Source organism: Bombus affinis, chromosome 3 (assembly GCF_024516045.1).
Source record: "Bombus affinis isolate iyBomAffi1 chromosome 3, iyBomAffi1.2, whole genome shotgun sequence".
In the NCBI taxonomy this organism is placed as follows: Eukaryota; Metazoa; Arthropoda; class Insecta; order Hymenoptera; family Apidae; genus Bombus; species Bombus affinis.
Window position 1 is genome coordinate 8,630,898 of NC_066346.1, and position 17,680 is coordinate 8,648,577.

The following is a 17,680-nucleotide window of genomic DNA, read 5'->3' on the forward strand; positions in this document are numbered from 1 at the left end:
AAAGTGAAAATAATTCGAAGTTAACTAGTGTAATTAGACCTTTCTCCGTTCCCTTCTCGAATATATATCAAAGGAAAGGAACACGCCGTTAATTACATTTTATTCGAGCACGACAGACGCCGCTCAAGCCTTTCAAGTATCGCAGTGGACGTTGGCTGACGAGCGCATTGTCTTTCGAGCGTTTTGAGGCGGCCGTATCCCAGCAGTTTGTAATGAAATCAAAGAACTTACAGCACAGCCAGGGCTGGCTAACGATATTATGCGAGCTCGATTGCCAGATAATCGTTTCGTTCGCGCTACGATTTAAACAGCGTCTCCTTTCCCCTGTCAAACAGAAAGTAAATCACTTGTACATCTTCCTTATCTTCAAATAACATCAATTTGTCTCTCTTAAATTTCATTTCATGTGTAGGATATTTCTTCATTTGCTAAAATGTATTTGCTAAAATGTATTTGGTAAAATGTAAATATATATATGTTTAATCGGCCATTCGCGGAGAGACGCCGCGATTAGACAATCGACGCTACGAACTGATCGATCCCCTTATTTATTTTGTTAGGATAATAGGGGTGGTTTAATGAGTATAACATTGAGTTTAACAGGTTTATAATATTATATATTTCCAACAACTTTATATAGAAGCTAGTTACTCTGGTGCGTATGTATAAGTCAAGTAGGTGACTGATCTAAGGATCTAAGGAAGAAAAGTTGGAAGAAAGGTTGGAGAATCAATGAAGTTCAGTGACGATGCTGTAGCAGAGGAAAGCTAGGGATAGGTGTGTCTAGCGCACGGACCATTGTATTTGTTGATGACAATTTTGGCTAGGGAAGTGAGGGCAATAGACATTGCTTCTAATTGGAAAATAAGAAGGTTGATGGACTAGGAAGGGTCTTAGCCGCCCCCTGAGAAAGTTGCTAGAGGAAGATACCGAACGTGAGAAAAACCAACTTGTTCGTATCTTTCCGTAGTAGACAATAAATGTAAGGAATGCTTGAAATAAAAGATTACTTGTTTGATCTAAAAGATCTTAACTATGAAAATTTTTTTTATTTTTTTTTTTTATTTGGTAGAATTTTTACAATCAATTCTCATTGAGAATTATAAGTAAATTATTTTGGCGTGGTACTGTAACTTGGATTATAATTACGAAAATGCCAAGATTTATGGTGAGTCCTGAAGGCCATTGAGGGTACGCAGTAAGGGTGTGTGGACATCTGGCTGCCGCCTTGCCTGTGGCGTGGGGCCTGGTTTTGTAGAGAGTCACCAGACGTAACAATATATATATATATATATTGAAAATATACAAGTTGGATCACTTTTGCGAAGAAACGTAAAAAATTGTAAAAAATAAAAATCTTCGAGAAGATACTGACCGTAAAATTATCGCTTCCTTTACCTTTTTTAATTTAGGAAATTGTCGATCAATGTTCCTGAACGATTTATATACATTTTAACACACATATATATAGGTTGCAAGAGGAATTAAAAAATTCATCGTCTATATGTGTATCGAATTTAACGTGTCAAAATTCAACTGAAACGAGGCTTCGAAAGCAACAAGATTTATTTTACGTGTTTGATTTATTTTCATACGTAGAATAACCTTCTATCGATTGTCTATTCGTATCCATTCGAGAATTAGCCAAGTTCACGTGTACCTGACAAGTTCTTAAACTCGATCTTCTCGAAAACGAGGTCTCAAACGAACAAACTTTATATTAGATTTTCGACTTACTTCTGCATGTAAAATAATCATCTGCTAGATTCTGTATATTTTGAACGTAATGATACATTATTTTTGGAAATCAAATCTATCAAACGAAACGAATAATCCCCTGAAAAAAGGTTCGAACGTCGTTCTCGTCGTTTTTAATTTATAATCGCGAAGAATTATAAGAGAAACGTCTTTCACAATGAATAACTGGTAGAAAAGGTTTTCTCCGATTGTCACGCTCCTAGCACGACTCCGATATATACATATATACGTATATTTTCACGATATAAATTCAGAAGAAATCTAGCTTCTGACAATAAAGATCACGTTCACCGGGTCGTTCTTTTTTGTCGAGAAAAATTGCATCCTCCTTCTCCGCGATATTCTTGGCCCGATGCATTCTGATTGCATTAAATATGCAGAGTGTACGTGTACGCTGCCGCCGCTCCTTCTTTCTCGCTTTTCCAACTCCCTGTCTTTCGTTCGATCGCTTTTTCCCCTACCCTTATAGAAGAGACTGCCGTCTCAGGGATTCTCCTTTCATGTCTTCTTCCGGTTCTCCGATGAACTCTATAAATAACGAAGAAAACGGTGAAGTACAAATTGCTCTTTATGGAAATTGACTTCATCGTTGTCGTTTACCTTTTCCCCTTTTGTCTTTCTCATCTTTGACTCGTGTTTTCCACCTCTTCCTCATAAGTCTGTGGAAGAAGAGCATTCGATTGGAAAGAATTCTTGGTGAAACGAGGGGGTGGCTTCTTTTTTCAACCACCTTTTTATTTAGATTTTTTGCCGTTCGAGAAGTTAGCGTCTTCAAATTGCTTGAAAATTACTCGCTGCATGGAAAAGTGTTACAAATGTTGCATACTAAGGAGGGCACATATATTTCATTTTGCTACTTTACCGAGATGGGAAGGGTAGCGTTAGCGTTTTAAATGAAGTTTCGAGTTTTTATCAAAAATTTAATGTTACGTAGCAAAGGATCATTGTCCTGTTGGTGTTTATATTTTTGTATAATATATATGTACAGATGTATGGAGAATTAAATAAACGAAGTATAAGATGTGTCTCATCTATTCAATTTCACAATGAATATTATATTTTTGAATGTTATGTGTATTCTCTATATTTTCCCACCATCATATTTTCCATAAACGCATAAACATTCGTAGTTTGGTTATTACGTTACGAAGGTATCGGCATCATTGTATGTGGAATATTTTAAATATTACAGAAAGAAACTTTTGACTAGGAGTGAATACCGTTGTTCTTCGATTCACTGCAGTTGTTCTAAGAAACTAGGGTTGAAGAGGGACAGAAGGACGATCGGTTGACAACTACCACTGTTTCCCTGTGATCAAATATCTCGTAATACTTTCTTGTCTTTTCCAAATACTAAAGCCATACTAAAACTATTTTAACAATATCACTGCTCATTTTTATCAAAACGAAAACACGATTGCATATACCTACTTGTTTATTTTCGTCCGTTATTTTAATCTCAACTAACGCGATTAGTATATAACGTATTAAGTACATCGCAAAAGTCCATAGTTCTAGCGTAAACAATAATCCTAATCTTCCTCTTTCACCGAACACTATATTCACTGTTTTTGTTTTTCGCTGCACAAACTCCATTTCATACGCCATTAGAAAGAATAGGAAGAATAGAACGACTGGAAAAATACATTCGGGAGAATGAAAGAATTGATAAAAAAAGGAGGGGGAGAGAGCGGAGAAGCAAAAGGTGGGAAAACAGAAAGTTGATAGGCAAAGCATTACGCGTTGGATTAAAAGAGAACTGTGAGGCTCGCGCTTGGGTTCAATTGAAGGCAACTGGCAATGATCGAGAACTCGTGATCGCGAAAGTGATAAATGAATCACGGTGCGGCTCGCGCATCGTATAATCCTACGATTTCAAAACGTCGGCCGATGCATATAGAGCCGTTCTTCGGTGATGTCGTACGAGCTCGTACGAGCGCGTGAGCCTGCATTCGTTTAGATCTCGGGATATCGCGTTAAAATATTGGAACACGGCCCCGACAATATTCCCCCGCGTTAATCTAGGATTTGCATCATTCGGCGTAACGCTGTACGACACGGTCGTTTGTGTTGTGCGTTATTTATTAAAGGCGAAACTATTCCGCCACGACGATAGCCGCCTGTGTCATTATTTGCCAACGGTGGCGGTCTATAAATATTTTCATAGCTTCATAATGCCTGCCTTCGTAAGCTATTTTCGTTTGCTCGAGGAACTTGCCGATCGTTCTCCGGCATCGGGATACGATACGATACGATACGACGTTGAACGTCTCTTGACAAAGTCGACCACGTGGTTGTTGACGGTTCGTTCGATCGATGGTTCAGAGGGTGGTTAAGGTTTGCTTGCAGCGTGTTTGAGTAATTTGGTCGAGGGTAGTTTGATTAGTTTGGTTTCTTTTAGCTTACTTTGAGTGATGAGAGTGGAGACGCCATGGACTGGGTAGTGTTTAATTTTTGGAGTAGTTTTCGTTGGTCTTTGGTCTATAGTAATAATTATTGGCAATTTTCGATACTTTATTTTAATTTTCGATTGATAATTTTGGTAACCTTGGGTAGTATTTAATTGACTTTCTTTTAGTTTAGGATATATCTGTGAGTGTAAATATGGTTTTGTTTTAATTTGGAACACTGGAGGAGTAGAATGTTAAATGGAGCATCAGGTATTTACAATTTACAAGGGAAACAGTTTAATTAAGAGGAAAATAGATCTGATTATCCTACTTGATGTAAAATTATACAGGGCACATGTATAACTTGCAACTTGTTGATTCGTTAACATTATTAATTGGTAAATTAGTTTGTACACATATTTACTTTATACTGGAATAATAATAGCCATTATATTCGTATTCTGGCTATTTCCAAATTCAAAATTATCTTGTCTAGATCCTGTTCCGAGAAACTATGAAACAACATAAATATCTATATAAATTTCTAGAAATACGCTAACACGTGACGAAATCATACTAATGGATACCAAGATTTATTAGATCTTGTAGAAGTTTCAGAATTATAACAAACCGACAGTAGCAATGTACACTATCCTTCCTCCATTCTCAATCACAGTCCATAAATCAAATACTCTTAAGTGCATAAAAAAAAGACAGTAGAATGCAAACATAAATCGTCTCGCGTCTAATCAAAGATAATCGCATAATGGTTAGTCATTAAGTTAACACCGATCGTTTTACCCGTTCTGTTAGTCACCGTAACCGGAATTCAACCATAACGATATTCATGACTGTTAAAAGTCTCTTTACAATTCCCGTGTAAACGCGTCGGTGATAAAAGAAGGAGATTAACGCGTGCAAACATAGGGAGCGAGGATTTCTCGCGTACGTTAATTACGTTTGACGATGTGCACGTGTTCGCCACCCACGTGGCTTCTGATAAGATCAAAACGTACCTCGAGGATCGAGATAATAATATCGGCGATGTATCGTAACATCTGTGACCTAATTTCAAGGTTTCCCATTTTGTTTTAATTTGCCGAGATATACATAAGATAGTTAACGAAAGTATTTGAACACCTACAAATTTATTATGAATATATTATGTGTATTGAGCGAGTCTTCCTAAAATTTCATTAACACGATGTTATCTGACGCGATATTTCTATTATAGTTACAAGATATTTGAGTACATGTTCTGCAGAGATCACGAAAGTATTTAAACAGTCGATTAGCCATTGCGTTAATGAGCCTAATATTCACTAGGACTATGAATGATGCTTGTCAGATATTCAAAATGATTATTTGTAGAGTATACCAATTTTTTGCCAAATATAAGTTTGTAGTAAATGTGTATTTTGTAATTTATTTACGCATTTTCCGATTGTTTTCAAACTCTATCAATATAATCATAACAATTGTGTCTCGTTACAATGTCAATGATATTTGAAATTATTTCGCAATATGAGCATACGAGTTTTCTATGGTGCCTGGTTCTTTCCAGCCTGTGACGTAGCGTTTGATTCGTGTTGAAATATTTCACGATTGATGTAGATAAATATTTGAATAAAATAATGCTACGAATTTTAATATCCGTTTGTTCGAACGATACGCGTCACGGTCGCCGAATAATACGAGGGACGAACGAAAATCAAGCTCTGGCTGGAACGTATTCTTGGCAACCTGTTTAAAATAACACGTCGAGAGCTGTTCGATTCGCCGTTTTATAGGGATCGTATTGTCTCAGCTGTAGAACACTGTTATCCATCAATTTATCGTAGTTTCCTAGAAATTTGCATTTTAAATCTACCAAATTTTTAAACAGATTCTTCCAGTCTTCAACTTCAAAGCCCGAGAAGAACGTGTTTATATCATTATAGACAAAGAAGAAAAATTCTCCACAGCCTAAAAAGTATTTTTCTTCTGATGAAAGCGTTAATGGGTTAGTTATTCGTGCGTAGATGACCGATTAACGTCACGATGAGCGAGGTCGGAAAATGACGGCGTGAAAAATAAGAATGTTTTCCTGAAGAAGAAGAGAGATAGAGGATTGGTCGTTACTATAAAACTATACGCTTATAGTGGTTAATATAGCAAGTATAGACAGCAAAGTATAACCGGGCCCCGTGCCGGCTCATGGATCACGGCTGGGTGGAGTGTAATAATAGACACAAACTCATTTTGGCCGGTCGGCCAACTACATTTGGCTCGACCGTCGTCCACTGTTCGTTCGTTCGCTGGTCGTGCCGGGCCGGCGAAATTTTTGTTGACTTTACGAAAGAACAAATAAACACAGGCCCTCTTCTCCTGTTCTCGCACGCGTTTCGCGCTTCTTCAACTCTTTCCACTCGTGATTCTGCCTGTTCGACTTCAGTCTTGTGTTGTTAAGAATCTTTTTATTCATTCGAATACAAACTGGTACGACTTTTGTACCATTTCTAGTTTACTATCGTTTTATGGTGAATAATCCTATCATCAGTGTAAATATTATAAATATACATAAGTATTTGTAAATGTTAAATACATAAATATAGGCATTTTCCATAGTCGGTATGATTGTATAAGGGTTTCCTGTGAAACTGTAAGGATTTTTATTTTTATAGTGTTTTGAAAAAACACGCGTCGTGAGATGTGGTTGCTGTTAATCGATATAATATAGTAGTTCGAAAAAATTTCTTTATTATGTATCTTTCATAGCAGTTGCAAATGTCCTTCGCGTTTATTTATTCTACAACGACAAAAACAGTGAAACTTTCTGCCATTGGATTTGTTACGACAACACACTTCTGTCTTTTTTATCGTAAGTTATTTTTATCGTCGAGTTAGTTTCATCAATAAAACGACTCGTTATTTTTCTTACAACGAGTTTTCTCAGTAGAATAATTTTAGAACGAATCCACCCTTAGATTAATCGAGACAGTAATTATCTTTGGAGAAGCTGGAGTCGTGACGATCGCGAAGCAGGCGATAGTTGTTGTAATTGTTCCCGAATCAGGCACTCGTTATCCCATTGGAACTCGTCGTATTGTTCGATGTAATTCACAGCAGTGAAACTTTCATGCGTAACATCGGTTTACGTAGCAACGACGCCGTGAAGATTATCGAATCTTTAACTAAATGGTCTTCCAGGAAGTCCTAGAAATTCGTACGAAACAGCAATCGTTACGATGCACCGTAACTTGCACGAAAGTAACGACGATTCATTCCCCGTTTTATTGTTTGCCAAGGGAAATTAGAACTTCCAATAATACGCAGGGGCGAATAATTAATAAATTTTATCTTAGAGATCGTGGTAATTTCTGAGAGAGGAGATTCGTAAAGTCTCTCGACACGTTCGAGACTTTCGGAACTTTCCAGGAGACGTTCAAGTTCGTTAAGCCTATTAAGTCTTTCGGGATTTCTGTCGACCCTCCGGAGAACTACCCCCGATTTGTTGTAATATTCCAAATGGCGTCCCTTGCACGAACGTGGAATCAGATTGTGATAAATCAATTAACCACTCGAGTACTAATTTTTAAGCGTAGGAGCGATTTAGAAATTTCAAACTGTTCGAAAAATGTTACAGTATCGATAGAATAAGAATCGAATGCATGTATAATTTTAACTTTTAGTTTTTAACTTTGCAATTGGAAATTTTTAGTGAAATTATAAGTAGCCAGAGAAGTTCTGTACGAATATATAATTAGATTGTCGAAAATCAATTAACCATACGAATACCAATTTTTTAATACAACGATAGCTGGGAAAGAACACGCATTAGTAGCGAAATTATACTCGGGATATTGCTTTCTGCGAATAAATATCCAGACGCAAAAATTCTAAAATACCTGACGACAAGCATTGCTACGATAAAAACAGTACAAAAATGTGGGTAATTCAAGAAATTCAACTGCACGCGATTGCCAATGAAAATTCTCATATTTCAATCCCTGAAGCCCACAACGCTGATGGAACTGAATCCAGAAAATTCTTTCGCACGAATGCACAATCAGGTTGCATAAAAATCAATGTGTGTATTATTATTCCGCACGTGAAATCTCGCAGATATATCTCGTAGATAATAAATACAATGAACATGAAATACAAATCTTCAGAAATCCAACAAATCCACATCTACGCGATAACCAAATCAGCTCTCATATTTCAACCCTCGAAATGCTTGAAAGGGTTGCAATCACGGACTGGATATAGCCTTCAACTATAAAGCACGTTATACATGTTTGCCAATAATGTTACATGTATAAAACATAAATCCCCGAAGATTCGGCAAATCTTCACTAAACCTGGTAAATATGGTACGTTAAATACGTTAAACATTCGAGTCTTCGGAAACCCCCGAAGATCCACTTTCGCGCGGCAACCAATGAACTCTCACATTTCACTCTACATTGCAACCGAAACTTTAGCCGACGAACGCTCGAGAGGGCTGCGATCAAGGACTTGGTATAGCCTGCAACTATAAAACCACCTACACACATAATATACACATATTCGCCACAATGTTACCATTTTGTGGCACGATACAAAAGGTTCGCGTGTATCGCGGCCGGCCGAATAAATCGGCGGGTTCGGGTGGGTGGGCAGGAAATTAAAACCCTCAATTAGTGCAACCTTGTAACCTTGTCAGCGAGTTGCTGCCGCGCCGCTGAGAATCGATACTTCTTCCTATAGATGCGCGAGTAGCGCGTTCGCCTTGTCAGATCCCGTTAACGGTATCCGAAAGGGAGGGGTAAGGCTAGGGGGTTGGCAAACGGGGGTTGGGGGGGGGGGGTTGGGAATCGACTTTTCGATTTAACCGCGTTGCATCGCTATCTTGCAATCGTTTCAGGAAGACAATTATTTAACGGGCCGGTGCTCGAAGAAAAATGTCCCCCCTTTTTCCGGTTCCTGAGCCGATCGACCCGGACAAACTGGAACGTCGATCGCGACGATTTAACGAGCTCAACTGCTCGTTCCAACAATTAAGAGAAAGGGATTCTTGTTTCTGCCTGCTTTCTTATTGCTTCCCGACCGGTTTCTTTGCCATTTCTCCGCTGGTATTTTCGATATCGAGTATTAATAGAAATTACGAGTCTCGTTGGGTATCTTCTATTCGTTAGATGGCTCTTTATTCGTGGAATTAATTTCAATCCTCGGGGATGCGGGCACGAGTGGTGTTTTTAACGAAAATGCGACGGTAAGTTAAAAAAGTGGAGCGTTTTTAGGTTGATAAATTTTTATGTTCGAAATATCGACGCGACTGAAGCGTAACCACGATTTTACCTTCCTAATTAACAGCTTGATACGTAGTGCGAAACGGAGAAATAGAGAATTTCAGCGGAAGCTTATGTAGAGTCCTAGACGTTATATGTCAAGATACATAGTAACCACGGGTTTGAATTTTCAATACACTTTTGATCTTTTCTACATTTACTTTGGTGTATATTACCGTGTTACACTTCGCCGTCTCCGAGAATTCAAGGAAGACATCGAGTGTCGTTTGAAGATTTTTTCCATGAAAAAAGAGGAAAAGAAAGAGTGGTAGATCAAAGAGACATCTTTCAAATAAATTTTTATATTTAATCTATCGATTGCAGCGGAAATTGTATTTTTGCTAACTATCGTGGGTCGCAACACTGAATGTATACTGAATATATTTTAATCTATACAATTTACATGAATATTCGCTATTTTGCTATGAACGTATTTCTACCTATAAATATCCTTACCTGTAAAATATCTTTATTTTTAAATATACAAAGTGTATTATAATTTTCCTGGAATCGTCGTTTAATTCGTTATTGCAATTTGCAAAACACAAGTATGAACACGTGGTACGGATTACCCCTATTTATAGGTAGCCGATAAGAAAAGCAGGGTGACATTAGTCGGACTAATTGTGTGCTGGTGCATGTGCTCGTATCAACGTTTTTGGAATAGTTAGGGTAAATGATGCAAGAAGAGCCACGCTCGTAAGAAAAGCAATATACTTTTTACTTAGAAGATATACGGATCGGGTAATAAATCAAGCTACGCAAAACGTTTCGAATCTGTGTATGGTTTCGCAACGATGAAAGAGCTAATAGGTCTCAGAATGGTTTCCTTTCTTCATCCTTCGTGATCCTTTCGATATGAAATATTTTTATCCGAAAAATAATTTGTTAGAAATTGTTCAGCATCGTTTTCGTAACAATACTTCAAACATTATTAGAAACAGCGATCAGAAACAGATTCCAGTATTTAACAGTCGAGTATGAGTAATGGAAGAGGATTTTTAACGTCATTCACAATTTCATATTTCTTTCTTATCTCTCTGCAATCTTATGAAATTGACGTAAGTTTCTGTCAACGGTAATCGGCCATAGTTTACAAAACACGTCATCGTACGTTAGCAATTGTGAATCTGTTACTTTTCGATAGCACTGGAATTTCTATTACTCGTCACGTACTTCCTGCACGTTTTCAGAGATATACAATGAACGCGTCATTAAACATAATCGTAAAAATGCTTGCGAACTGTAAACTAAAAATATTCTATGATAATCGGTCGCGTAGGTAATCTTTTTGCGACGATAGCATTCATATTGTATCGCGAAGATCGTGCACCTTCGAGTCTTCGGAGAAGGCTGGATTATTATCGCCACGAGCATCGAATACTTTATCTTATACCGAGAAAAATAAATATAAAACGAAGGGCTAACCATCGGCAAACAACGGCGAACATGGTAACAAGATTTACGATGAAAACGTTCTTATATGATTTGATAGGATAATATGTAAACGTGATAATACGTGAACGTAGAAAAAAACAGAAATGTCACGTAAAAGTAACAAGACGCGTATGGACTTTAGATTGAAACAGCGAAGGATCAGAGTATTCACCAGCTGAATGATCGTAGCAGGTTGTAGATATTAATTCACGGATCAAGGAGCGGATCGTGGACAAAGACTCTCTGATGGATATCCCAGGTTGGAGAAATTCAGGTTCACGAGAAGGAGCGGCGACTAATCTTCGACGACCTCGCGCGACCCTCGCGCGGAAGGTCGTACCTTCATTTAGCATGGCGTCGTTCGCAATGAAACCAGGCCATCGACGAAGGGCGCACGAATTCATTACGTGGCCCGCTTTTCGAACCCAACGGAATATATATCTGATCGAACTCGGCTTCCTTCTCGTTCCGCCCTCGGTTTTAATCTTTCCAGCGAATTCGCGAGGTTGCGTTTCCTGCATCAGACTTGCTTTTTCGGCTACTAACTTCTACCCTTTTTTGTTGCTTTGATATTAGCCCCCGTCGAGGAAGAGAATTACGAAGGTGTAGTAGAATTATTTGGTGGATCACACTGAATTAAAAACTTGCAGAGAATATTTGGATTTTTATTTCTTAGTTATTACGATATCCGATACCTTTAGATGTCTGTGAACCGAACAGTGTTACACGCCAGATTGAGTTTGCTTTGAATGGGCTGGAATTCTCTTATGTAGCATTAAGAATTTAATATTTAGAGAGAATGACAGTCTTTTTATTAGTGATTATAGCACAGAGAAGAGAAACGAGATCGTAATTACATTTAGAATCTAATAAGTCGGAGTTAGAAATTTAGAGAGTCGGAATTTTTCTAGTATTTGAAAGCAGTAGAGATCGATAGATTAAGCAGTGCCTTATTCGAATTAAAAACGTATAATTATATCGCGAGTAGAGTACAGCAAGTCGAAGCTAAGCTTAGCTCTACGTGCAGTAAAAAAATTGAGGCGTATGTATACGTAAAAGGTTCACAATGTCCCATCGAAATCAATCGGAAGCCCTTCAGACCATCCACTTATCGTTATCCTTCTTTCGGAGTACCGGAGGTCTGTCCCAGGACACCGGCCCACGTATATTCACGCATCAACAGGTGAACGATCGTTCTCCAATTTTACCAATGCGTGTCCCTTCGCTCTTAAGCCTCAACCCTTGCGAAACAAGCAGTCCCCGAAAAAGAAAAAAGAGAACCGAAAGCCCATTCCATATTTCATCGTTTATCCTAATCCTCGAATATACTGCGACAATTGTAAAAAGAGCAGCGAAAGACAACGCGCAGAATGAAGGCAGCATTATGAGAAAGGTAGAAGAGGAGGAAAGTCGAAGCGAGAGAGGGAAATAGAGAAGAGGCGAAGCAAGGGGCGAAGAGAGAGAAAGAGAGAGGCGGGGCACCGTGGCCAGATCAATACACACGGCCAACCCCGTAGTAACGCATAGAATACCTTATTCATAACATACCGTCGTGTTCGGTGTTTTCTTTCAACCCCCAACCCTCTCGGGCATCGTTCAGGCTCTGTGGTCAGCCTGTATTTACATGGAGCTTGGAAAAGACCGGGGGTTAAAAGAGATTCCCTAGACCAGAGGGTTGTAGAGCCCTTCTCTCCGTCGGACGTTTAAAAGCTCGGCTTAACTCGCCTCGCGATCTGGGAAAATGTCGAGGTTGCCGCCGCCTCTGGAAGGCCATACACGATGTAAAAGGGAGAAAGACGGCGCGGGATCAATGAGCAAGAAGATTCGTTCGTGTGCATTGTCGCTGATCCTTCTGCTCCCTTCCGCCGGATTACCAGCGCTTCGATTTATTTAGAAATGACTTCCGTTTGCCATGGAACGGCTAGAATCCTAGGGATAAATTGATTCTGCGGTTCCAATCCGGTTTCGGCACAGGCATTGGTTAGGGTTTGTTGGAACATCGTGATTAGGTTCAACATCGTGAATGGTTTCTACGTATGTACGTTTTTGACGAAGTAGAATTTTAGAGTGTGTGGAACTCTTGGATTAGCGAGCTGATGTTGGATGACGTTTGTTGGAGATTCGGTTAAGGGCGAACATTCAGACGTTGGTCTTCGAGACGAGGTTTTTTTTTCGGAGATGTTGCGTTCGGTTTTTCCGTTCACGAAATGTCTCTTTGACGAGCTAGAATCTTAGAGCGAGCGGATGTCTTGGATTTTGGGACAAAACGACGTTGGATTCGTGTCGTTGAAGCTGGATTATGAAGAAAATCGAGGATTGAGATATCGGCTTTGAGAGTTTGGAGACAGATTCTTTGAGAAGATTTTAAGCTTTACTGGACATTGATTTGGGAATTAAATTAATTTTGGGGGCTATCGTCAGTCGATATTTTTATCTGAATTCTGTTTGTAGGTTTTTTGCAGCTGTAAGATAGTGACATTTGTTCGAGGATAGAATTGAATCTTTATCCTACTATGAGTCTACGTTTAAGCTTTTGAAAGAGTGTTCTGTCCTCTGATCGGTCTTTCGGATAGCCAAGGAAGCTGTCAGAGGGTTTAGAGACGCATTTATATTGATATGTAACCAGTCATCATCTCTATCATCTATTTAGAGCGTTCAGGCACGTGTCAGGAGTTATTGATCGCCAAGCTTAGAGATTCGCTTGATTAATACAAGTCTACATTTACTTTTATCTGTAATTCTATCTAGAATCTAATAAATCTACGACTTTCCTTTTAATAAGATAAATTTCCAAAAGGTATTCGGAATAAATTAAATAGAAGATCTTTGTATATCGTATTTTTATCGATCGCGTAGTTAAATTATGAAACAGCGATTCGTTGCGTTTAACATTCATTCTACGTTGATTGACGCTCGTTAAACAATATTTTCCTGAATGAGGAGACCCACGCTGCTCGATTAATCGTGCGACGAGCGAAGGTCGTTGGTTTTTCTCGTTTCCACGCGTTTCGATTATGAAACTTTTAATTATACGCACCTCTCCCACTAAACGGAATCAACTTGATATTATCTCACGACAGGCCTTCGTTTATTTATAAATCTCTGTCAGTCTGTGTCCACAGAGCGTTCTTGCCGAAAGTTCTAGCCAGCTCCTCGCGAAAAAGATCCGTTACGTACCTGTTGGTATTCCTCATCGAGAAATCTTCGCTTTGAGAAATATCTTTTTTTTTTCAGGATTTAGAATTCTTCTTTTAAAGTTTGAAGTTTCATCGGAATAATTTGTCTTTGTCTTTTTCCAAATGACGCGCCGAGCTTATGAATTTTTATGAATTTTTATAATTTTCCAAGCGTCGCGAAGAATTCTGTTCTTTCTATTTTAGTGCAGGTATTCGAGAAATTTGAAAAATCTTTTGCACCTTTCAGTCAATCGAAATTCAAATATTTGTGGAAACTTTTTTTGTCTAGAATACTCCATTTGAAAAATTTCATTTCCTTCGTACAAAATTATCTTCTAATTACAAAATTTTTCTTCTCGAAAGTTCTAATTTTATACGAGAGTCCATTCAATGTTATTAATATTTGAATATTAATAACGTTTGATTAATAACATCAGATTTGCTTTTTAAAAGATGATGCAATTTAAAAATTAGGCTCTCGTCAAACAAAAGACGTTGTTTCGAATAAACATGTTATTTCGCTTGTGTTTTTCTTCTTTTATTACGTGGAAGTGATTGTTTGTTTCGTTTATGAATTATTAATTATTGTCTGCCTCCGACATTCGACAGTTAGTACGATCTTTAATTTTTTAACCAGATAACGTAACGATTTGCGTAATTCTTGCATTTTTTAAAACTGAATCTATACTCTTATATTTATACAATCTTTTCATATGCTGACGTAGATGCAAAAATGGATTGACAGCGTCACGTGTATGATAAAATGAATTGCTTTAATAACTTTCTGGAGATTCATTCGAGCGTTATTCCAATTCCGTTTGCTTTTTCATCACATAATTCTGTTAGTTGATTAAAATCTTAACACCATCAAATACAAATCTTTAATGTACTTACCGATACTATAAATAAAAGATTGTAATTACGATAACAATAAAGGCATATTTAATTATCTTTCAGTCTCAGTAAACATGATCATTTATTTGGTCAACAAAATCTGCAGATTATTAATAATAGCGAAACACAGGCACCCAAAATTTCCTTTTTTAACGAATTTCTAATTCCAATGCTAAATTGATCTTTTGATCTTTACGCCGTGTTACAGTGAAATTTTTTAGAACCAACAATTCCGTTGCAAAAAGAGATAAATTATAGATTTTTTCCCTTTTCCATCTTTATTGACGGAAACGGCACAACGATCAAGTATAATTTAAAGAACAGAAATCGAAGATCGGAAGAATAATTTTTCTAAAATATCTCCGATTCCACGAAATCAGTAATAATTCATAGAATTAAATTTTCACAAAATCTATTTCTTCAAAATTACATATTTATCATGACATCTTTACCCAATATAACTAAAAGAAAAAAAAAGGATGAGAAGAAGAAGAGGAGAATAAAAGAGTCAGGTATTTTCCTAAAAATTCCTCAGTTCCACGAATAAAGGAATAATTCATAGAAACACACGCTGTTCAAAAATTGATTTCCACATAATTAGATATTTATCGTTCCACGTTCATCCATTTACAAGGTTTCGTTTCAACGATAATCCAATCGAAAGATATCGAGCGTCTCCTTTCGTAAACGGCTCAGACGGTACCCCTGGATGGATGATGCAAATTTTAAATCTCAGAAACAGCGAGGAAGTCACGTCTCGGTATCGTAAACTCGGATGCAACTGTCGAGGACTGTAAACGAACGTCGTTCCCAGCGAAATGGACTCGAACGCCGGGATTAAACGCGAGAAGATTCTGCTGATCTCATTCTTCCCTTCGAGCGGAGGTGAAACGACGAGGTTACGTGGAATATCTCAAAACCTGGTCGCCATGACGATTCCCGTTGAAACGACAGACTATTGAACGATACGATATTATCGTTATTAAAGTCATCATCGTCATCGTCCTCGTCCCGACCAATCTCACTTTTATATCTGTAATAACCGTTTCCTCTAAAGCCGCTTTGAACTTCTCTCCGTCGTACTTCAACGCTTTTTCTTCTGTCCCCTTCTTTCCCTGTCTTTTCTTTCTTTTTCTTTTTTTTCTTTTCTTTTTTCTGTTCAGGAAAATGAAGCCGAGAAAGAGTTAGATATATAACGAAACAAGTATATAGTCCGACTATAAATTTGTGTCGCCATATTTCGCGACATCGTTAAAGTAGTGCCATTTCTTTATCAGTCCTCGTTATATCTGTTATCGAGTCCGCTCGCGTGAATTGTATCAATGAACGTCCAGTTTCTCCGCCTCCTTTACGACTTCTTTGTTTCTTTTCTTTTACTTGCCTCTTTTGTCGTTGGATAATGTAGTTTGCATTACGATTTTTCACTACCTTTTGCTTTATTCATCTTTGAACAACCTACTGCAGAAAAATGTTGAAGCACCTGAAAATTTTGTTAACATATGGAAATTAATGCTACGAACGTACGACTGTACAAAGTTTTTAAAAGAGCTCTTTAAAGTAGTAGAATTTTAAACTTCAATTCATCATTGTGTAACCTATTATAATGCTTGAAAGTTCGAAATTTAAAGTCAGTTGAAAAATTTGTTATTAGCTTGAAATTGATGCCGAACGTATTAACGATAAACTTAGTAATTAAAATTAACTTTTATCAAAGGGATACATACGAGAGAATTGTTGAGAGTTAAATAGCGGTAGAATTTCGAGCTAATTTTTCTCTCGGCTTGAAAATAATTCTTTTATTTGATCCTTCCTGCAACGAATTAAACGAGCTAATAGTTGCAAGAAAACAGCGCCGAATAGAACGAAGACTCGTGTCCGACCATCGCAGACTCATTTCCCTATCTTCAATCTCCTGTAGTAGTACTGCACTTAGGTAAACTCGTCGATGAAATTACACTTCATATAACTAAACTTCGCATAGTAACAGGTCTCAATCAAATAACAGCAGATCACATTCGCCGTAACAGATCCAATTACCATTAGCAACGAACTACTTCAATTAATCAAGCAACAACTAAGATTTCCAATAAATATAGAATTCCAACTTGCACGATAGACATATCTATCCTAACTGTAACTCGAATAACGGTAATTCCGCCCATACCTTTCTTTTTTAAACCCTCTGCCAGCTCACTTATCTCTTTGGTCCTGTTTAACACAAACTCGCATACGTCCCGGATCCCATCTCCGTACGCTCTTAAAATCTGGCTTGGAACTGGGCTAAATTCCCGAAGGTAAGGGGTTGCGTTCCAGAACGCAGGCTGCGACGTTCGCCAGTGTTTAATTACCGCTTCTCACAAGCGACTGCTTCGACGGTGCAGGAATTTTCCGAGCATCCTGGTGTCTGTAACGACGTATCCGTTTTCAAAGTTCCACCCGAGCCTTGGTCGGGGAGTAGCTTTGTTCCCTGCGCTTCATTATTTTTCAACGCGCTCGCTGCTTGCTGGGAAGTAGGAAAAGCTGGAAGGAAGACCGTCAGAGAAAGAGAGAGAGAGAGAGAGAGAGAGAGAAGCTTGGAAAGCTTTTCTGCTGAAATCTCTCCGCTACGGTGCAGCTACGTTGCTCTGTTATTATCGTCATCGTTGCCATCTTCGATCGAGCCTTCTGTTCCTCATCCTTCTCTTTTATTCCGCGCCAGTTCTTGGTCGTTATC

At 38.1% G+C, this 17,680-nt stretch overlaps 1 protein-coding gene and 1 long non-coding RNA gene across 5 annotated transcripts in view; one reads left to right on the forward strand and one right to left on the reverse strand.

The window, feature by feature from the left end:
* Positions 1 to 17,680, forward strand: part of LOC126914578 (serine/threonine-protein phosphatase 2B catalytic subunit 2-like) — a 237,144-nt gene that overhangs the window by 7,032 nt on the left and 212,432 nt on the right. The gene's annotated exons all lie outside the window — the stretch shown is intronic.
* LOC126914619 (uncharacterized) lies at positions 1,378 to 3,592 on the reverse strand. The gene is made up of 3 exons (XR_007709741.1): positions 3,190 to 3,592; positions 2,359 to 3,067; positions 1,378 to 2,286 (listed from the first exon to the last, which is right to left on the reverse strand). It is a non-coding gene; the product is annotated as an uncharacterized LOC126914619 (long non-coding RNA).